This window comes from Poecilia reticulata, chromosome 16 (assembly GCF_904066995.2).
Source record: "Poecilia reticulata chromosome 16, P_reticulata-male-v2, whole genome shotgun sequence".
NCBI classification, from domain to species: Eukaryota; Metazoa; Chordata; class Actinopteri; order Cyprinodontiformes; family Poeciliidae; genus Poecilia; species Poecilia reticulata.
In genome coordinates, this window is record NC_088845.1 from 27,209,203 (window position 1) to 27,232,608 (window position 23,406).

General features: G+C 40.1%; 2 long non-coding RNA genes across 8 annotated transcripts in view; one reads left to right on the top strand and one right to left on the bottom strand.

Moving 5' to 3' along the window:
* The window catches only part of LOC145547580 (uncharacterized), a 90,845-nt gene that overhangs the window by 43,142 nt on the left and 24,297 nt on the right, over positions 1–23,406 (bottom strand). For 5 of the 6 annotated variants that reach the window (XR_014083863.1, XR_014083860.1, XR_014083861.1 and 2 more), the window contains exon 4: positions 13,715–13,849. This is a non-coding gene — a long non-coding RNA (uncharacterized LOC145547580). Of the gene's footprint in view, positions 1–1,424; positions 1,550–13,714; positions 13,850–23,406 lie in introns of all 6 variants that reach the window. The other variant, XR_014083864.1, reaches the window with a different exon arrangement.
* Positions 1–23,406, top strand: part of LOC103478267 (uncharacterized) — a 66,845-nt gene that overhangs the window by 39,997 nt on the left and 3,442 nt on the right. The gene's annotated exons all lie outside the window — the stretch shown is intronic.

Here is a 23,406-nt window from a genome sequence, read left to right on the forward strand (position 1 = left end):
AACAAACTGGACAGATTTTTGATGTCTTGCTTTAATTTCAATCACAAAAATTCTAAAGTTTTGCACTGACATCGAAAACACATGATTAAAACTAAAAGAAAAACACTAGTTTTATATAGAGAAATATACTTTTTAAGGATGATCATTTATGACAAAGAAGAGTATATTAAGTAAAATTACTGTTTGAAGTTAAAACATAAAACACTGGCTGTGTATTCATTGGCCATATAATTGTGCAATTTGATGGAAAAATGGCAATTTCAAAAAAACTTATATATATATAAGACTTAGAGCTAGGATGATCATGATGGTCGTATCAAAACTGGTTTATTTTGCAAAACTGAAATGGAAACATGGTCAACAACCGGACGGTGCAAACCGCGACAAAGAAGACGGGATGATATTTTTTAATGACTTATTATTTTAACAAAGTTATTCATGTGCGTTTTTAACTGCAAAATTGTTGGGGGGTTTTATAATACTGACAAAGTTTTGTGCAAAATGAACATACAGACTGTTCCTTCAAAAATTACTAATTCTCCCCGGAAACTCCATCCTCCGGGTGAAACATGGTGGCACTAATGACGTGCTGAGTCACAGAGAAGCCAGTCAAATTTGATGGGCAGACAGATGAAGCTCCATATGAAAACAGATGAAACCCTGTTGAAGGCTGCAAAAGACTTGAGACCAGAGTGGAGAGTCGCCTTCCAGCTCCGCAACCAAAGCATCAGAGTCGAAGTAACAACGGAACGGCTCAGGTCAAACAAAACTTGTGTGGTGAAAAATGCCAGACCAAAAGCAAATTGAGAATCTGGTGCGACACACCTCGTCCAATTTGACTGAGCTCGAAGTTTTACGCAAAGAAAAATGGATGAAAAAGCAGCTGGTAGTGAGAAACCGTGAGGGACTGCAGCTAAAAGCAGGTTAATAAAATTGTGACTCAGCTTTGGGGTGGATAAATAGATGTATGAATGCCACATTTCTCAGATTTATGTATCATCTTTCCCATCCATCTACCCGTTTTCTTTCTCTTAGTCCGGGGTCGAGTCGCAGAGGCAGCAGACTAAACAGAGACGCTCAGACTTTCCCCTCTCCAGCCAACTGGACCGGTTCCTCTGGGGGAATCCCAAAGGCTTTTCCGGGCCAGCAGAGAGTTTTCGATTTTTCCCTCCATTCACAATTATAGACTGCTTTATATTGGGGCACCACATAAAATCCCAATAAAATACACTGACGTTTGTGGGGTTACCGCAATAAAATGTGAAAAAGCTGTATAAATTAATTCTACATCTAAGCGAGAATAAATGCCTTCTGTTTTTAATACATAATCGAAAAGATCTCAAAACAAATGTCTTCCTGCATTCATAACAGGAAAACTGTGAGCCTCTAAATATAACTTGCTTATTGGTGTAAAAGGTACAAACTTTGCAATAACAGGTTGGGATTTTGCACCCGTGTCACCGGCTTCACTCCTCCGTAATCCGTCCGAGGCAGACTGGTTGAAATCATCAGTCGTGTTCTGACTTGGTGTGAGAAACACTTTTTGTTCCTAAAAACAGAAACCCAATTTAAGTTTCAGCTTAGAAACCGATTTGTCAATGTGAGATTTAACAGATAGATCTTTATCAGTCGGAATACCTAAATATTTGCAGCATCTGACAACTTCAATTTCAACCAGTTGAAGAGATGTTGTGGGATACCGCTTATCAGTCAGCGGCATGTCAAGCAGCTTTATTGCGTCTAGAATCTAGACTCTAGATGTTTCAGCTTAACAAGCTGCAATTTTTTTTTTAAATTATGTTTGATATTATCCACAGAAAAGTCCTTGAATAGTTACGCCGAACAGGAAAATGACCCTAATAACACAGAGTCACTAATAGATAGCCATTTCTGTCTGTGGTGAACTGGAGAAATGTCCAGTGTTTGTGACGTCCACACGCCGTCCTGCTCAGGATTAAAGGGATAGTTCACTTTTTTTTTTTAAGTAAGTCTGTGACGTTTCTATCAATGACAGTAGATTTCTAGCAGAACAAAGTCCACACTTTTGCTTATTGTGGTTTTGATTTCCCCATCAGCTGTGACTAATCCAGTCTATGATATTAGCATTTTCTTTTTAATTTGCCTTTAAACTACTGAAATCGGCTGAAGCTTGGGGTTCCTTTGAGTCGCCGTTTGCTGTTTTTCAACTACAGTTTCTCTCTAAACTGGTAATTAAATATTTCACAGAACCTCACCAAAAAATAAAAAATAAAAATAATAATAATAATCTGAAAGATCGCTTTAAGCATATGGGAGAAAATGGACAGACTGAGGCTTCCAGGTGTAACTCCCAAAATGTGTTGATCTTAAACAAACCTTTTCACATTATCTTTTCTAATCTAAAACATTATCCTTTTTTTAAATGTACTTTCAATTCATTTACATTGTGCTAGAGTTTAAGATCCTCCACTGACGCAACATGGGAGCCTTGAATATTTCAAACGTTTTGGCACGGCGACGTTTTCAAAAAATAATTTGCTCCTCCTCGTCCGTGTTCTCTTACACCTCCGATACTCATCTGCGTCACTCGAGCCAGAGATTTTTTGCCAAAGCCTCTCTCCTTCACTCCGGTGATCGGTAATCAGTCTGCTTTGATGCATAGTTGTGTAACCTTGACTTTCAAGATAAAGTTGCACCTATCCATTGGAAAGGTCAGGACCAGATGTTAATTAACCAAGAGGGAAATGAACTAATGGGGGTTTTCGAGTGGCATTTAACGAGACATCTAATCCAATGGAAAGAACAGTCACAGTATCACGTTTTTTTTATTTGGTGTACAGTTCCTGGGCCCTTTGATGGCAGACACGAATTCGTGTTGATTTTATAGTTTAACACATTCGTGTGTTAAAACTATTAAATCAACAGTTTTAATAAAAAAAATAGACTCCTAAATTTATTTTTTTAATGCAACCAGTCCCACAATTTTTTTTTGTTTTATAGCGAATAGCATGAAACGTCAAAAAGAAGAAGAAAAAAGTGACCCACATTTATTATTTGCACATTTTCAGCCCCTAGCTATTAGATAAACCTTACAGAGTGCAGACAAAAACAGTTTAGTTTATATTTATGGAAATTCAACATCAACTGTTTGTAGAAGAAGACCAGAGAGCGAGTGCTGCAAACTCTGAAGAGGGCAAAAGGGAAACCCACATCCTGTTATCTGTCACTAAAGTACCATATTAATAGCCGTTAATGTTCCCTACACCCCCAATTAACTTCAAACTGTGACTGCCACTTTGTGCGCTTTTGATCACATGTCTGCCTGAGTGGCCATGCCTGTCGCCGTATAGCTGGTCGCATATGTGTTTGTATATGCGAGCGTTTACAGAGGGCTGAGCACGGGCTTTTGAGAGCTAACGTGGCATGCAGGGCACATGTCCTCAACAGGAAGCTGGCAGTCGCACAACACCAAACTTTGCAAGTGCATTGAGCGAGTTCGGCTAACTACAGGTGATGCTCTGATTAGCATGATGCCAAGCCGAGCGTCACCTGTTCTTTCTCCTCCCGTGGCTCCTATCAGGTTCAAAATGATGCCTCTATTTTGCGGCGGCGCCCTGCCTGACAGGGAGCACGCACCCTCTCCAAAGAGTCCCCCCAAATGTGTCTTTATTGTCGCCTCTTTTCGGCCTTTATCTTCGAGTTTCTGCCCTCCGGCGTGTCTCCGCTCCCCCTGTGGTTTTTACATGCGTGACCCTTGTATCACCATCTGGTCCACATTGGGGGCTGCCACTGTCATCTGCTGACAATTACTGTCACCTGCACACTGTGCAATACGATAAACACATGCTGCTGTTGGTGGCTTGCTGCAGCATTTTGCAACGTTTCTTTAAGCCTCCGTAGAAGTGGTGTATGAGAGAGAGAGGGGTTGGCTAGTCAGTAGGTGGAGGCAGCATCCATAGGCTGAGCTGAAACTTGTTTTTCAGTTTTAGAGGCCCACCGAATCACACTTAATTCAGTTACAATAGTTCCAACTAAAAGGCTGTTGTTTATAAAGTCGATGCTCCGGGTTGTCCATAAGTTTCTTGACTTTATGAAGAATCTATCGTTGCTCAATAATATCCAGAGTTTCCACAATAGTCTCCATACAAACCAGCCTTCTTTATCGAGTTGTTTGGCATTTTTAAGTCCAGAAGTCCAGACATATACAAAATAGGTCAACAAGATAATGTATCAATAGTTAATTAATAGAACAGCTTCCTTTCCTGTTGTAAAAACATGTCATATCGTTGTAAACTTGTAAGGAAGGTAACTGCTTCCTGGAAGTGGTGAAAGCTAACAACCTCAGCAGCCTCACTGCTAGCCTATAGCTACATAGCTTGCTAGCTACTCTGTGTAAATCCAGGTTCTCAGTTGATTTGACAGACCATAAAAATTAACAATTGATATGTACTCTGAGGCATAGTATGTTTGATGCTATCGCACAACTGATGCAAAAATTCAAAAGCTTAGTCTTTTCATTGCTAAGCTAAAGCGGCACGGCAAGTCGCAGCTCATCTGGACTCATAGATCGTTGGCGCAAATACTTTATAATCTTAACGTAGGATATAAACAAGGATGCCATTTAGCTAAACAAAATCCCGTTGGCTGTTATCATTTGTCTCACATGGCATAATATACCACTGACATTTACGTTACGAGTTTGTTTAAAATGCTAAAATTAGCACAAAATATGTGACTGACGAGCTTGATCTTTTACCACTATTTAATTTCCAATCATTTCATTTTCACATGACATGTTCAAGTGCAAAACAAACAAACAAACAAAAAACCAAATAACTATTTTAGATCACTGGTTTTCAAAACAGTTTTAATTTATCCATTTAATTAAATGCAACATCTTCAGTCCTACGATGTTTCATGAGTTGTGGATGATTTGACAGACCATAATTTGACTACCTTGTTTTTTTTATGTAGTTTATAAATATGGAGTGTTGCAGGTTTCTAAATGAACTCTAGGATTGAAACCTAAGACAAACATATAAAGTTAAACTAAAACCTTATGAATAATTAAAGGAATTTTTTAAAAAGTGTTAGGTCTTAGGTGAAGTTGGTAGGTTGGATTCATGGGAAAAAACAAAACAAGGATTGACAGAAGAAACTTGAGCTAGTAGATCGATGCGTATTTAGTGTTTTTAGCTCACTGTTGTATCTCGTACAGCTTCCATTACAATTACATGCAGCAAATTCTAGAAACTTTTAGGACTGGCTGTAACTGCTTTACTCACTGAAGAGTTGACATCACTGCAGAGCAGACAGAGCCGAGCTGTCACTTGTACAATGGCAATCGAAGTCAGTGACTCGATGCAATTTGCTCGGTTTCCTTAGATTGGAATTTTTTTTTTTTTTTTTTTTTACCCATTTAAACTGAACTCATCTAAATTGTTTTGATAACTAATATCAATGTGATACGTTTGTAATTGACTCGGAATTTGTGTGTACGATTAAACTAAATTGATGTTTTTTGTTTGTAAAATACCTTTTAGATTGTGCTATGAATTTATCCTTAATTTAGCACTTTCTTCAAACTCACAGCAGTATGACATCTTCACACTGCAGGTGAGGAAACCGTCGATGACGGTAATATTAACTTCTCAGGATTTCATTTCTGAGACATTCGGCGTATCCCTCTAATATTAATGACACTCTCCTACATCCCCTGTTTGTCATTACTGCCGTAATTTTCAAGTCGAGGCGCTGAGGAATTCCCATAAACATGTTTATGTGTCTAAATCACTGACCTTTACTTGCACAGGAAATCCATCTCTGCTGATACGCAGTATCTCAGTGATAAATACTTCCCTTCAAATATTTATAATGGGATCTGGAAACCGCAAGAACATAATAGTTTAAATTAGGCCCATCAAAGCCAAGAGCCTTGTTATACAAGATCCAATTTTTGAAGTTTATGATACTCGTTTCACACGCTGTGGTGGGTTAAGAAGACGGGGCTGCGGGGGCGCGAGGGGGAGAGAAAGAAAACCTCCGGAGTCAAAGGTTGTAATCATAATAATTTAATGATGGCTGTATCCGTTTTGCAGTAAATCCTCCCAGCCAAAGAATATAGCTTTGCCTCAGTTAGGAGGTTTATCTTCCTGTAACTGAGTCACTATATCTGCTAGTGACGGACAGTTATTTGACAGTCGTCAGCAAATTAAAGTCACTGCTGTAAAAAAATACAAATAAAACGCAACGTAAAGCTGGGAAGTCTATGTTTATTTAATTTAATAACTGTGGATATTCATGTTTCATGGAAAACATAAATACAACAGTGAACAGTTATATTTTTTTATATGTTTTAGGCTGGCAAAAGTCACAATTAAGCAAATTCCTACTTTTACATTTATTTCACAGTTTATAATCCCTGAGGATTACATGCAGTTTTCTCGCTCGTCTCTTTCTAAGGTGGTTGAAATGCTAAAAACATAAATCATGCTAGCTTTTTAGGTCTCAAACATTTTTTTCAAAGAATCTCGCTTCTGAGTACAAATGACCGTTTTAGGTATCCTAGATTTTAAGCCTTCTTTTCTCTTTTAGAACAAGACAAAGAAAGGGGGGAATCTCTTTTATTTGAGCAGAAATAGGAAGCAATTAGGCATATGCCAAGTTTTGCACTTCCAGCAGTTAACGGTTAGCCATTTGTTGCATTCCTGATTATAAAATGCTTGAGTTTTCTCTGTCACTTTGTCACTGATTGGTTTTCTGCCGAGTACATAAAATCTGGGGTGTAATGGTAAACAAACAAACAAACAAAAAAGATGTTATACCGCTACCTAAAATGCTTCCTTACACACAATTTAAAACGGTTGATGTGTCTTTAATTCTTTCATAACTCTGATGCTCAAGCACGGATACAAAAGTGTCAGGCTGAAAGCACACACACCTTTCCAGTTCTGCCCATAAATTTGGAATGAGGCTGAGATGGGGGCTTTGTGACGACTTGTTGTCTTGAAGCCCCTTTGTGACCAACTTTACAGTATGATTAGGGTCATTAGCAAGTTTTATGCTTTGACTCACAACCACCGGGCAGGGAAATATTAATCACTTTTCATCAGACAGGTTAAGATCAGGTTTGTTTTGTGGAGGTTGCATGTTCTCTGTGCACTTTCCAAAAACACCTAGATTTTAAATTGATCCTAAGCGTATCTGTACGCCTGTCCGTCTCGTTCGTGCTCCAGTTGTTTAGTGGTTCTCAAACCTCTCGCTCACTGTCTTCAAAGACCAGGCTCTGTCCACCCTGGACCCTGATTACAGACATAGATGGTGTTCACTGCAGAAACACTAAGTGTTACTAAGCATTTGTGTCTAGTTTTGACCTAGTTTCTATTGCAAATACATTAGCTAGTTTGAAATAAGCCAAAACTAACTTACAAGTAAGCTATAACAAGATATAGAGGCTTGTTTAAAGTAAATAATTCCTTACTGTTGATGAAAAAGTACGAGTTCCATTGGCAGATTATTTAGCTTATGACAAGACATTTTTCCCATGTTAGAAGTAGATTTATCTGCCAATAGATCTAATACTTTCTCAACACTATTAAGGAATTGTTTACTTAAAGCAAGCCTCTATATCTTGATGAAAAGCTACTTTTAAGTTAGTTTATCTTATTTTAAGTGCAATGAGATATTTGCACTAGAAACTAGACCACAATTACTTGGTAAGATTTTGTGCTTTTACCGTATTTTTTAAAATTCTGCCAACCACAGCTGCTAAAGGGCATTCTTTAGAAATGTCAACGTTTTGATCCATCTTCCATCCACTTTTTCTTTCTTTACTTTCTCATAACGCCTCACATTTTCTGTTGGGCTCCAAAGAGAAGCACATATTAGCACAACATATTAGCGAGACACAATTAAACTTGAATTTCATCAAAGCTTTTTCATAACAATTGAACACCCCGGAGAAAAATGCTGCTGATTGGTGTCCCTAAACTGTCCCCAATGGCTTAGGGAGCAGTTGATAATTGTGAGCGGAATAGATGCGTATATCAAATAGTTTACAAAATGAAGCCAGCTGTGTTTCCCCTGCATACTGTGGCTTCCTGACACGCACCATTAAACCTTATTAGCCACTTCCTTAATCTGAGATCCTCCTCACCCCATCTTCCACCCCTCATATTAACATTTTCTGTTCCCCCAACTGGAAATTATTTGCTTTATTGTAGAGTGTCAACGTCCCGTTTTAGTTTTTTGACACGACATAATTGGCACTTTAGAATCTAATCATGGACGAGAGCTGCGTGATTGCAGTCTTTTATGCGGAGATCTCCGATCACTCCGTTGTGCGCGCATCCCTTTGGGCTCGACGTGTGCGCTTCTCTCATCTTTGACGCCTGCGATGGTCGGCGTACCTTCTCTCCCACAGGTCCCCTCCTCAGCGCGACGCTCACAAGCCATTAGATTTAAAATGACTCATAAAGAATCAATTACAAATGATAGAACAGAACCGAGGAATATCATAAAGGGGGTGTCGGGTGCTTCGCGAATGGCTCGTGAACAGATGTTGGCGCGCACATAACATGTCAGACGCATTATTGTTTTTACAGAGACATTGCCAAAAGAATGCAGGAGATAATTACTGCAGTGCTTTGATGGGACAATCATTTCTTAAAATGCAGGAGGAAGAGTAAACCGTGACTGGAATAAGTACGACGGCTCGGGAAGTTTACAGTTCAACGTTGGCGGTACACGAACAGTGAGAGCAAGCATAAAATAAGACATGAAAAAGTATGGATGGCACAATGCAACTCCAGGCAACAGCATGAGATCACTAAGTTATTTACTTAAAAAAAATTAAGTTTGAGAAACATCGTTGTAATTGATTGAACAAAGGCTTTACTTTTTCCGCTACAGTAGAGAATAACAGTTCAGTGCTTAAAAGAAGTTATGTAATCATCATGTTATCAGCATTTTCTTTACTCTGCACAACTATAATTATGCAATTGTGTCCGCAGTTAAAAGGAAGTGCTTACCAGAGAAGTTCATAAGTTTTTTATGGCTTTTTTGCCCCAAAGTTGACTGATCAGATGCTGGAACCACTTCAACTAACTCCTTCTGATTTAAACGAGCAGTGGCCCCAATCCAACATCACCACCCTGTTTCTCTTACTGCGCCCTGAAACTCTGCTCATCTGAGCAGCTTGTGTGCAGGTTCTTGTTCTCTTGGTTATGAGCTACATCTCAGGACGTACAACATCGGGTTGGAAAATCGGGATCTTTGCTCTTTGGCTCAGTTCTTTCTTCACTATGACAGGCGGCAGCAGCATCCGTATTGCGGTGGACAGATGCAGTGACTTGTGGGTTGTACACAAACTCCTACCTTCTGAGTCACCGGAGTGCATGGTGAACATCACATCATCTGCAAAAAGCAAAGTTGAGACCCTGAGATCTCAATACACCAGAGACCCTTATCTCAATGACTTTGTGCTAAGATCCCCTCTATGAACATCACAATCAGGATTAGTGACAAGAGGCAGCTGAGATGGAGTCCAACATGCACTGGAGCTCAAGCTCTGAGACAAAATAACTACTTTTGTTCAGAGCTGACCCAAGTTTAGCTTGAGAGACACAAGTCCTTATTGGTAACTAGGTCATTAAAAGTTAAAAACGTCTGTTTGTGTAATATCTCATGTTACAATGTGGACATCTGCACCTTATGGACACGTGCAGCCTAAATACATTTTTTTTTTTCTTTTTTTTCTCAAAGTTAGAGGGTACTACTGATGTTCAATTGTGCCGGAACATCTTCACTTGATGCATTCCACTCATTGCATGAGTGCTACCTTTTTATTTTTGATAAAAGAAAAGGTATCTGAGGGTTGGGTTTATAAAAGGCCTTCATTTTGGGCTTTTATTGTCTAAAGAAGTTGAAGTAGTACAGACAAAATTGTAATAAAATATTGCATGCACTGCAAAAATACAAAATCAAATCAAGTATTTTTGTCTCGCTTAAAGTCCAAGTAAAGACAAAACTAACTCACCAGTAACTTCATCAAGTTATAGAATCATGTTTAAAGTCAATAATAATTCCTTAATTTTAATTAAAAATAACTTGTTCCATTGGTAGATTATTTCACTTGTATCAAGACATTTTTCCCCACAAGTGAAACAACCTGCCAATTGAAATAGTCCTTGTCATCACGATTCAGGAACCATAAGCCGTCTTCACATCTATAAAACACACACGGACAAACAAACTCCTGTTACTGATTCATATCATGTTACCTGGCCAAAAAAACATAATTTATCGACAGACGTGACAAATTTGCAGTGTTACACAAAAACATCAAAGCAGAATATGTTTCCTTCACAGCCTTGTTTCGGGGAATATTTACTTCCTGAACTGGTATAGTTCCACTCTGCTTCTCTACTTTATTGACAAGAACACTTTGCAGTACACACGATTTGCTGGTATCGGGTATATCCTGCAAAGTGTCATAGAGTACTGTATTAGCAGAAAGCCACTGTTTCATCTTCTAACATATTATTTTCCTGTGTGCTCCGTAGGGCCTCTGTTTCTTTGAAAAAGAACAGCCTGATTAATGTGTAACTTTACGATATCGAAACACATATCCCTTCGCTCTTTTGTCTTAGAGGAGCCTCGCGTGTCCTTGAAGCTTTGCAAAGTGTGATTTGTAAATGAGATAGGTGAGTATTACGGACCCTTGGTATTTCTCTTGGCTCCCTACGATCAATTAAAGCGCGACAATAATAAATGTATACATTTAGAGGGATTTCGCCGTGGTGACAAATGATTTTACCCTTGAGCTATTGACATTGTCTGGGAATAAGCCGTCTCTACCCCTGTTGTGTATTCTGTTGGAGGGGCCCTTCCTCTGCTTGGGGAGTGTGTTTGGAGGGGGGGGCACAGCAGACACATATTCATCATCAACATCTGCACCACAAGGCGACAACACACACACACACACACACACGCACGCACGCAAACAAACGCATCCACATTAAAATAGATTTTCAAGTGTTTGCCGGCACCACTTGAGTAAGAGTTCATCCTTGTTGCATATTCATTTACAAATCAAAAAAAAAATTGAGATTCTTTGCTAAATATGTTTGTGTTTTTTTTATAGGAAATATTTGTCTGACTGTGTTGCTCACTGATGCCATCTTCAGACTGAGGTAATTGGATCCCCTGTAGTCAAGTGAATGATGATTGTGAGCACTCTTATTAAGTGGGATGAGAAAATTGAAGACTCAATGTCGTTGCATCTTATTTTGTTGTGGGGGTGACATTTTCTTTGCTCATTAACTCCACAACTCTCTTTTCAAATGTTTGCTCCATTCCTCCATCACCATGGCCGACGGATTAACTCTTTGCAGCTAAGAAAGAAAAAAAAATAAAAGGAAACTATATTGTAATCTTCTTTGGTGTGTTACTAAGTTCATATGATTGATTTGGTAGAGGGTACAATGGGATTGTAGTAATAAAAGTCATTAAGTCGAAGGGGCTCTAATATTACTAATCTGCTGTCCCCTGGACGATCTATCAATTGGTGAGATATTCTTCAAAAAGTGGGGGGTGGCTTGTGAGCGGGTGACACATTTAACAATATTTCAATAACGTCATTTTCATGTGAGGCAGGTCAGGCTGTGAGTACAAAGGGCAATAGTGTTGGAGTATGTGAGCGGAATCAGGGCATATGCTAAGCAAATCAATAAAACATTAAAGGTAGCATGCAGAGAGCAGCCCATTTGGTACCTGTCTGCCAAGGGCAATGGTCTAGCCACTCAGAAAAGAGAGAAGGATTGGAGTTGCTGGGCTTGAGGAATGCTCTGGCACTAACATAATTGGAAGGTAGTTGCCTTATGACTGCAAATTGGGTTTTGCGCTTCATCAATAGGCATTTTGACAAGCGGCGTCCATCACGGTGAATCTCACTCTTTGCCGGGCCGAGCAGAGAAAGAAACGTCTCAATAATTACATTAAATCTCTCCGTCTCATCCACCCCCAGCAACCTCTTCCTTATTGTCGAACAAGAAAAGCAATATGGTATAATTAGGTTTGATTGGGATGGTAGCGGCAGTGGCGTTGGTAGCGGGTGGAGTGGGTGGGTGTGTTGGGGGGGGGGTTCAGTGCATTTCCGGTGAGATTTGCGGATGAATAGGGTTGCCATAGCGACGCGCATCTGTGTCCACTGGTGCATTAAGGATAAAGCAAGGCACGTGGGTGCGTTGGACAACACGCAACATCTGTTAAGTGAGAGCATGCCAGGCGTATTGACACTGACCCGCTGTGGCAGATGAGCTAATGGTGCTTAGATGCAGATATGCGCCAGTTATTGATGACCTGCTAGGAGATTCATGCAGAGTGTTCCACCTGAGAGCTGAGTAAAAATGAAGCGGCGCAATGGTCTCGCCTCGGTTCAGATTCGCTGATTTCTCTCTCTCTCTGCATCTTGATTATCACGGTTAGACTGTAGAATCTCTAGGATTTTTTATTTTTTTAATTGTAATGTTAAGATTGGAAATATTTACAATCTTGACAGTTTTAAATGGGATTGAGAGTAAATGCCTGTGCCGAAGTGTCTGCTCGTCATGTGTGACATGAGCAAAATTCAACGTAGCATGTAAGTAGCAGCAAATGATCTTTTTTAATAAGCAGTGGTCTGAAATAAGAAATACAATAAAGTTAAACTGAAACTGTAGTCATTGTTTTTGTTTACATACATGCTAATTTTTAGCAAAGCCAACGAATACCATGAGGCATCTACAATCTATTTTTCTTAATTTGTCTTTGAGCAACAATTTAAGCAGGCAAGAATTGCATTAAGTGTGGGTTCTATGCTGATTTAGCTAAAGATATTGTTTTTTTAAGGCAATTGCAACTGAACGGTTTCTCTCTCAAAGGTCTTGATTTACATGATGGACATATTTTCTGAAGTTGAAGTTGCCTACATCGATGGAAAAATTCTGTTTCCACCTGCTTGCTGTGTTTCCCCAAGACAAGAGTTAGCAGGGTTCAATATGTTTTGCACTGATGTTCTATATTTTTTACAGACTTATCTCCTTTATAGTATATTCAAGATCATGTTGAACAAAAGGAAGGTATTTCCATTTTCAGGCAATTCTGTGTGAAAGCGAACGGCACCAGATGAAAAAAGGAATTTTGGTCCCCAGTCAAACCGAGTGTACTGGTCTATGAGGTGTGAAAACCCCCTCAGTTTATGAAAACAAAGACACGATTTCAAAAATTACTCAATTTTAGGTGATAATTTCAAGTAGTAAGTCTACGCTCTCATCGACTCTAATCATTTCTAGTTTTAAACTCCCAACTTCTCAGACATTTGAACGCACCATCTGTCAGCACGAGGGTTAACGTAAGAGCTACTTTGGGGTTTTTCTTCGGGGTTTGTAGCTTAAAGTTCCTGCTTTCATATCTCAGGCTGAAAATAATAATCATGCAAGATTGTCTCGCCTGACAAATTTAGCTTGTGAGACAAACTGTAGTTCAATCTGAAAACCCCTAACCTTTTTGTCTCACGAGATCTCGACATGAAATCCCATCACAGTGCTTGTAAGTTAGAAACAAGGAACATAATTATTTGTCGCTCATTACTCTCACTCATGAACCTGACAGGTGAGCAATAAATGTCATCAGCATCGAGTCGTGCGATCTTTATAAAAATATAACCATACTCTTCCTCTGTACATAGAAAACTTACCAAGGCTGTTGCAGAATATTTTCAGTGGAAGAAATCGGCTTGCACAACTTTCAGCACCGTCGTGAAGAGGAAACGAAAAATTAGTTTGGCAAGTGGGAATGTTTGGTGGAAGACTGCATGAGGACGGATGAATCTCTGGAAAAAAAAGGAAAAAGAAAAAGATGGATGGATTTGTTCCTTAATGTTACACATGTCTGAAGAGGGAAGCAGAAATGGGAGACATTTAGTAGACCTTTTCACGTAGCGAGTGCTACAAGCCCCCCCCCCCCCTCCGTCTTTGTGTCCACTTCGTATAAACACTGGATTAGGCAAATAAAACAACAGGAAGTATATGACAGAGCAGCTTTGTTTGGTGAGCAGTTTGATGTGTCATCACATTTGGGTTATGGACATTACTCCCCCTGTTTTTGTTTTCAAATTTTGTAAACTTTTTTGCGGGAGATGTACACAGATAAGTGGATGTTTGGATTGCTGCTTGTTTAGTCATCCAAGCGTCTGTTATTGCAGTCATAATGAAAGGCCATAATTACAAATATCATTTCCACGGGGGGAGGAGGAGGGGAAGACACACGCAACATGCAATAAGGATGGTGGAGATGACACACCGACATAACCCACTCAAGACAATTCCTATTCCTCCTGCATTTCAAAACTAAAGCAAGTTTTTTTTCTTCGTTACGCAACCCCCACGGCTCAGGTCTTGTAAAAGTTTGGCCCGGTTGCCATGTTGGATTTTCCTGTACAGGAATCACCTCGAGGGGAGGGAGTGGGGGGAGGAAAAAGTAAAAACAATTATCCTGCTATTTTGGGGGCATATTTCTTCAAAATTGGACAAGTCTGGGGATCTGTAATAAACCTAAGTGCTGGAATGAAGAAAAAGCTCCTTTTAAAGGCGTCCACCTTGGGGAGCATGCCACTGAAAATCCCGCGGCTCTTTTTTTTACATCAAAGCGGCAAATTAATCCTGAATACAGCACATGTACAGGCAGGTAAATGAAGACAAAGCCACGGCGGACCTGGGCTACATGGCGCTTATTACAGGCCCTTGATAAACTCAAACTCAGGCCTGACAAATGGCTTATTGGGAACTGTGGGATAAACGTGTTCTTTATAAGCCTGTCACTTTCTGAGGCAGGGGGAAGCAGGAGAAAAATGGAGCTCAGGCTACAAAGTCTGTTTTTACCGTCTAACTGTACGCCGTTATTTTCCCCTTCGCTGATATAGATGACGATATATTTATTTATTATTGAGTGAACGAGGAAAGTGGAAGAAGAGGGAAAAATTAATTGAAAAGTATAACTATACAAAATGATTATTTTTCTCCTGTTTTTTTCTCTCTCTGTGACTAAGCCTTTATTTGCTGTCGTGACAGAGGGAAAAGGAAACCGTGTTTTGGAAGATTATGGTTGGGGGCAGTGAGTCAGGAACGGCTGATGTGAAACTCCAGGATGTCAGAATTGTCAAATGGGGTCGCTAATTGCTGTAATTATTATGTTTTATCTGTTGCATGATGAGTCAGTGGGCAGGTCGCCGATACGGGATGAACAACCCGCATTTTAGGTTGCAGGGGAAAAAAACAAAAGGAGGACTTTGGATATATGATCTCATTGACAGCTTCGCATTGTTTAACAGACTCAAAAAAAAAAAAAGGACACTAAGCAGCGATAGTAAGAAACGCGGAATATGATGAGCCCGAACAGCTGCAGCTGTTGATTCAGTTTCTTTCTTCTGAGATAAAAGAGAAAACAGCATTAGCCCCCTTTTTTAAACAAAAAACGAGCAACACGACGTTGAATTCGTGAATGCCAGTAAAATATCAAATGGCTGGTATTTTAATGCAAAACGTTTGACCTGTGGAAAATTTTTAATGATTTTACGTCGCTGAGATCGAACTGTTTCCTGTGATCAGTGTGGATGTAATGATACGAATACTCAAAGTTAAAGCTGCCATGTAACTTTTATAAAAATATTTTTTTACATATTCATTAAAACTGTGTCACTATGTCATTATAGTATGGTACGAAACCCGTAATCTGTGAAAAAAAACATGCTCCTCTGCCTTCTCCCAGTGCTAACGAGAAACAACCAATCAGAGCCAGGAGGCAGGTTTCCTCTTGCTCTGTGGTAAGGCACTCTATAGTGAATGCTAAGGCTAGTTAGCATGGCCACCGATAATCGGTTTTCCTGTAGCGGTAAGTTGTTTCTCTACCATTAGCGCATTTAGCAACACGTTCACAAGATTGACTGACAGCGATAAGATCCTCCTCCTGACTCTTGTTGTTTTTGGTCAGGAGCGGTGCATCTTTTTTTGTGTGTGTGATATATAACTAATACAAGTGTTAGAAATGGGTGTACAGCAAAAACAATAGAGAAAAGAAAAAGAGAAATAGGGAAAGAGTCCAGTGTGGTACTTACTGTAGGTATTTGTAGTGTTGTTATGATAAAGGAAAAAGGAAGATAATGTTAAAATTACTGCTCAAATTAAAACAACTTTAGTACTACTAGTCAAAAAAAAACCACAAGAAACAAAAAACCCCCAACTAATAATGAAGTAATAGCAATATTAGTCTTAATAAATAGAAGCTGTCTGCAGACCACCAAAGACCAGAGGGCACATCAGAGTGAACCCAGACCACAACCGAACCAAACGGTTCAGCCCATCTTTTCAAGGATTATCTGTCCCATGTTCTGTATGGCAATAGTTTTAACTAGTATGCAAAAAAACATTCTTTGATTTTATAAAAGCAGCTTTAAGAAGTAGCCGTAGAGAAAACTTTAGAACAGAAAGGGTGTTGGTAGGTGATAGCGCTTTTGCTCAGCCACAGTCAGCTGAAGTCGAACAATTACAACTAAACACATTTCATATTTGCCAAAAAAAAAAAAGCCTGAATGTTTTTTTTACTAACTGCAGCTATTGAGTATTATTGGATGAGTCCAAAGAGCCACTTTTGAAAATCAGGTCAGGTTGATTATTACTCAAACCCTAAACGGCGATTAAATTCAGACGTTGGTGCGCCTCGTGAAAGTGGCGCACTATAATGATTTAATATGCGAAGCACATTTTTGAATCAGGTGTTTAATGTCTAGGCTTCTTTAATTTAGTGCCTCTGAGTGCATGAGCAAATATTGATGAAGATGTACCAAAGAGGTGACATATTTATTTCCCAGCAGGGCCGGAGAACAGTGCAACCCCCCAGAGATTGCTTCCTTTTGATAGCGAGCTCTGAAAGCTTCCTGTCACTTAGTGCAGTTTGACAGCATCATTGCTGCGATCATTGATCTGTTTGCTCGAGTTTGCATTATTAAGATGACAACTGGCGCGCACACGAGGGTGCGCGTTGGCCCACGTGCTTGTGTGCGTATCTTAACTGTAATGCATGTCTCTGATCCATTATAACCCGATTAGATTCCCTCCTCCTGGAAGCGCCGCGCTGTGACAGAGAGCATAATCTTTAATGGAGTTTGCGTGAAATTAAATTATACGAGCATCAATAAGCATAACATAATTCAGAAGAGCAAATGGGTTTAATTTATTGGAAGGCCGGGGCGTAATGGCACCGGTGTGTACGGAGTGGAGATGTAAGGAAATAAGCTGAAACCGGCAGGTTCAGAGTGGGTTCAGCTGTGTGAACACGTGACGCTCAGCGACGCTTTCACTGCTCTGGCTATAAAGGGTTTCCAAAGTATTCACATCTCATGAAGTTTTCCACTTTTTGCTTAGTTACAGCCAACCTTGTCGTTTATTGTTGGACTTTTATGAGGCGTATCAACGCGATACAGTCCAAGAATATGCAGTATAGTACATTGAAGCACCCATGCAGTTCAACGTGCTTTTACATCATAAAAAACACAAGAGCAAGGTGTCATAAAAACAACATACAGGCAACAATTGAGAAACCGGTGACAAACATTACATTTTGACGAGTGCCATCGTCAAAGTCATCAGTGCATGTCAAATGTAGCTCAGGAACTTTATTACCAAATGAAACACCTTATGTAGATCATTTATTAAACTTACGTTTCTGTATTGTTATTATCATTACTGATCTGATGTAAAATTCTCATTTTAAATGTCGTGTTTTGATACAAAGATTGATGTTTGAAAGCATTTTTTCTGTTAATTATGTTGATTTTCCACTTGCGGCTGTTAAAAACCCAACATTTCAAATTAGAATATTACATCAGACCAATACTAAAGAAATGAATACAGAAATGTGGGCTCATTAAAAATTATATTCAACACCTGCGTGAATGTTATTTTCAGAAGGTACTTTTAATGTGAAAGTCTGGAAGATTATCTTTGAGCACGTAGAGATATGTGTACATGTGCCGGAATGGTCCAGTTAAATCCTGAAGCGAAATGAGAATCTGTTGCAAAACTTGAAGAGAATGGGTAAATGCTTTAATTTCTTCACAGTCAAATGTATAAATACATTAAAAATTTTTTTTTTAAACTTATATAAAATCCACACTGATCTTTGTGGTCGCGATGTGACCACACGTGAAAAAGTTCAGGGGGGTGCGATTACTTTTGCGAGGCGCTGTACCCCACACGTCTGGGCGCGTGTTCAATATTTCAAGGCAGGAATTTGGAACAGCGGGAAACTGGCAGATTCTTCATCCACATGAGTGGGTAAAGAAAGTTCAACCTTTTATTAGAGAGGACTGTAATTTAATGGGCAGGGTGCGCACATGTACTCAGAGAGGCGCCCGAGAGATGTGAGACAGAGGGGGAGTGAAAAAGAGGAGGAGGAGGGCTGGGTAGGGGGGACGACAAAGACGAAGACAAAGATGGAAGTGAAAGACAGATGAAAAGACAGGAGAAGGTGTATTTAGGGCTGAGCAGACTGGAGAGGAAATACGCTGAGGGACGAGGGCTCTCACTCTGTGTGTGTTTGCTGTGAAAAGCAGGATTTGATGGAGTGGCTCTTCAGCTGTAACAGTCAAGTGCATGATTGCCACATATGATGTTGTCATTTTGCGCCCCGACCTTTTCAGGGAAAGCTTTATTTCCCCCTCCACCCCAATTTATTTTCTTTTTTTTTTTTTTTTTCTTTTTTGGTGTTGGTGGTGGTGGAGTGGAGGAGACGGAGGAGGGTGGGAGGTTAATAATCAAAAATGATCTGCTTCAGTAGAGCAGATAAATAGTGTCAAACACAGCTGGGACGGAGAGGCGCTGACTGGCCACCACAGAGCTAAATTGATGGTTGTAGCTGCCGAGGTGACGGGAGGCAAGAAAAAAAAAAAAAAAAAAAGCCCGCCAAACCAAATCCCCTCTCCCCCTTTAGCCCCGCTCTTCGCTCTACTGTATGACACGGATAGACTTCTAGGTGTCGTATTTATTTTTCCGCTCCGTCGTTTTCGTGACGAGCCACAGTCGGGGGGGCGAGGCGGCGTGGACGTAAAGCGCCGCGTGGCCGTAAAGCGCCGCGTCGCCCCGCGGCTCGGGGTGACGGAGAGACTTCGGTTTACAATCTGAGGTGGTGACATTTTTATTCAATGTTTTTTTTTCTTCTTCCAGTCAGGTTGGGGTGTAAGAAATGTCTCACCACATCACTGCCCCTGTGTGTGAGGGATTATGTCATACTCAGAAACACACACTCACAAACACACACACACATATTAAAACAGCAAAAAGCCAACAAGCTGTTGGAAACATATGTTTCTGTCACATTTCTTTTTTTTTCTTTTTTCCTCCTGTGCTCCTCTCATCGCAGGACTAGCTTTCTGAAAGATATACCGTCTACAAAAGCTGCTCCTTCTTTATCCTATAAATCAGTTTGTGTGGCAGATAAGAGGAGGCAAAGAAAAGCGAGTCAGTGTACTTTATCATCTTTCACTCCTCCGCCCTCCTCCTGCTGCCCGCTTTCTGGCACCAGATTTGTGGCCATAATCGAGAATAACTTACAGTATAATCTTGTTTGTTCCTTTCTTAAATGGAGCGATAACATCTCTCAGGATCAGGAGCAGAGAGGGAGGAGGGATGGTGTGTGTGTGTGTTGGGTGGGGGATTAGAATGGGAAAGGATGGAGAGGCTGTTGCACTTCTTTTCTTTATGTGGACGTCTTAAAGCAGTGGCGTTTATGACCAGCTGCCTGGCTGCTTGGACCTAAGAATTTACTAACCATCTTTTGCTTTCTCTCTCTCTCTTTCTCTCTCACACACACACACACACTCGCATGGAAATCAGACAGTGCAGTCACAGAATGATCCAGAGGAAGGGCTGTAATAAATATCAGCAATATAAGAGGTCAGCAGAGGTCGACTGGTGAGGACGATCTCCTGTCATAATTTGTTTAAGGCTCTGCATGAGGTGGGTCGGGGATACACATTCAAACAGGGTCATTATTGAAAAAGCCAAACGGGTTTTTTGTTTTGCTGAACAGTCGCAGCTGCAAACTGGGTTTCTGAATTCTTCCGGAGAGCCGCACGGCCATGATGATTGGTGATGGTTATCTTATTAAATACACCAACAATCAATAGTAAAGGCTAAAGCCTGTTAAATTGGTTTAGTCCAAGTTTTTGACTTGTGTTGGAAAAAGCTCTTTCAGGTTTCAATTTGGGCTGAAAGCATTATTGCTTTTGTCTGAAGCAAGATAAAGATTTCTTTTTATTATTATTTATCTCTCAGATGAGTCAAATAATTTAACTACCAGATGAGTTTAAATCAGAGTAAAACATTACAGTTTTAAAAATATATATTATAAAAAAGCTTAAATGCTTTATGTGAAGGGAATAAATAATAAACTTAATTTTAAATGTGCTATGGTGTTATAATAACTTACACATTAACAAAAGTACAGCAAAATACTGCATACATGATTTATATACACAAAAAAGACATTTTAATGATACCTTGATACCAAAGATAATTTATTCAAATCATATAGGCAAATCATATTCGATAAAATGCTTTTTTTGTGGAGAAAGACCGACATTTTGAAAACGTGTCTCCAAGACGCTTTGTGTCACAAATGAAGTTAAGTGAATGGTGAACATTAACCTTAAACGTAGAATGTAGATTCTTATCTTTACTCTGGATCTCTAAAAAGTGTCCAACATTTGGATATTCAGTGTTTCATGCCTGCCAGAAGTTGAAGACGCAACAAGATAATACAGAGCGTCTTTGCTGTACTCTGTGCAGCCTTTCTGTTTCCTGCTTTAAGACTTGCTCTCTCTCCTGCACCCTTGAATGCTACATGGACTTTATTCACGTAGGAGTGTGTTGTAGAAGCTAGTTTAAAAGAAAAACTGTGCTTTCTCTGACTTCATTTTTTAGGCACCTCATCAGTACTGAAAAACTGCATCACGTATTCAAAAAATCAAACACTGCTTTGCCTGACCAAATGTTTGATGTTGTGTCCGGCAATGTCACCGACTGACAGGAAGCAGCAAATAGACAATGAATTGAATTCTAAAACCTTCTCAGTATCAAATAAGAAGTCATTCTTTGAGGTGCCGGCACTGCCAGTCGTGTCACTGCGTCCGGGTGAAATGCATCACGTGCTATGGTGCATTTACTGATCAGGAAAACAGTTGGATTTTTTAATTTTGAATTTGTAGCACAGCTTGCAACCCCAGAGCTGAAAACTGGTCAGTTCTGCTCACCCACTGATTTAGTTATGTTAATTTAGCTACTTGCATACATGTTTAATGCGCCTGCTAATAGTTTCATTTTAAGACTCTTATTGCAAAAGAAGAATAGCAAAAAATTGGGATACTGAGAACTCCCATTATTCAAGGGCATTAGGGACTAGCTGAAATTAACAAATACTTCAGGCACCCTCTGAAACGCCTTTAACTACTTGTTTTAATATTTATTGTTTTAATAGTTAAAACAATAAATGCAATTTAATATGCAGAGTGGAAAACGTGTTAGCTCCACTGCTGAAGCTACAGTCTTTCTTATTTTTGCATTTGGGGTTATAGGTAATCAGGACCATGGAATAGAAATGCCGCTCCAGGATAGCATGTCAAGTAGCTTTGCATATTGGTATTTAAGCTTTCCGCAATGCATTTTCTTTTGAATATTTTAAGTATGCTTTATCGAAAAATCCATGAACGGGCAAAGTTCCCGTGAATAGTTTGGAGATACATTCCATAAATCCACGAATAGGCGAATCAGCAAATAATGGACCACAAATAGCTACTAGTAGCTACATTTCTGATATTCAGTTCTGTAAACCCACGTTCCAAACTGTGTTTGTTTCTCATTAAAACCTGCTGTTTCAGGCTCCTGCTTGGTAGAGAAAAGGGCACTTCTGCGCACGAATCCCTCATCAGAGAAGCTATAGAAATGTGCTCCCTGTAAATTATTTAAAAGGCTGGGCCATCTCAGAAACTTCCCCCGATAAAGCCGATCGGCGATGAGGCGCTGTTTGCTCACTGTCAAGAGGCAGACACGATGAAGCAGACACCCCGGCCTGCGTACAGCCTATACGGGCGAACCTTTTGCCACGTCCGGGGTGTGGCTGATGGATGGGCCTGCATTTCCCAGGCTTGGAAATCTCCCCCCACCAACCTCCACTCTCCGCACAGCTTGGACAGGTGATACAAGTGTATATTTATTTATTTCCTTTAATACTCTTCTTTATCTCCTTCATTGTTAGTAGGCCTGTGAGATTGATCAATATTTAATTTTCTGGGAGAAGAAGTGGGGAGGAATGGGTGGGAGGCAGAGGGGTGGGGTAGGGGGGGGTTGCTGCAGTGACACTCAGGATATCTTCCACCACATATTGGCTTCTCTCTCTCGTCCTCTTACTTCTTTTCTTTTGCTCATCCTTCCCTCATCACTTGTCTTACTCTATTCTGTCGTCGCCTTCCCACCTTTTCCCTTTCACTCCCTGTAAACCTCGGGTCCTGTGGAGGCGCCTTGCTCTTTCTGACCAACGGGGGTAGTCTTAAATGTAACAAGCGATCATAAAGGGAGTCTCGGCGCTCTTTTAGGAAGCGGGCCTCGGATTGAACACAACCCTTTGACGACCTTTGATCCCATATGGTCACGGCGCAGTGCTCAGATATGCCTTTTAATGACCAAGCAGTCCAATCAATGGGCCATTTTTCACTTGGAGAGTGGGAGGATTAGCTTTATACTATAAACGTGCAAAAAGAAGCATAAGGTGGTGAAAACAAAGGGCAAACCGGTGACTCTGTTTCTGTCACTCCATCCCGGATGATGCGAACACATGCTAGCTCCTGATGTGTACGTTTGGAGGTATGAGATGTGACAGAGCAAAAAAAAAAAACCCCGCGTCAATGGAGGCTTCGAGATGAGAAATCGGAGGCCCCGGTCCTGCCGATAAAGCCTTGGGACAACTGCTTAGTCAGGTTCAACTAATCATGTCTTTGTGTCAATGTATTTGAAAAGAGGGAATTGTTGTCAATGACATAAGCCATTATTGTCTTGACCCCAGAGCCCTCTTTAATTAACCCATACATTAGATTTAACGGCAACAAAACAGAGTCCTCTCCTATTTTTGACCTAAACAAGTCGCACATTGGACAGATTACGAGGCCGTATCTCCCGTTTTATGTTAAATGAGCTTTAAATGGTTTGATACCAATCGGAATCTCCGCATCAAAGGAGGGAACACGTGTTGCAGAAAATAAAAGCAGTTTGTTTTTTTTGTCTTTTTTTTTTTTTTACTTTAAACTTTCAGATGCCAATTTATGAAGGAATGTTAAACGGCCCT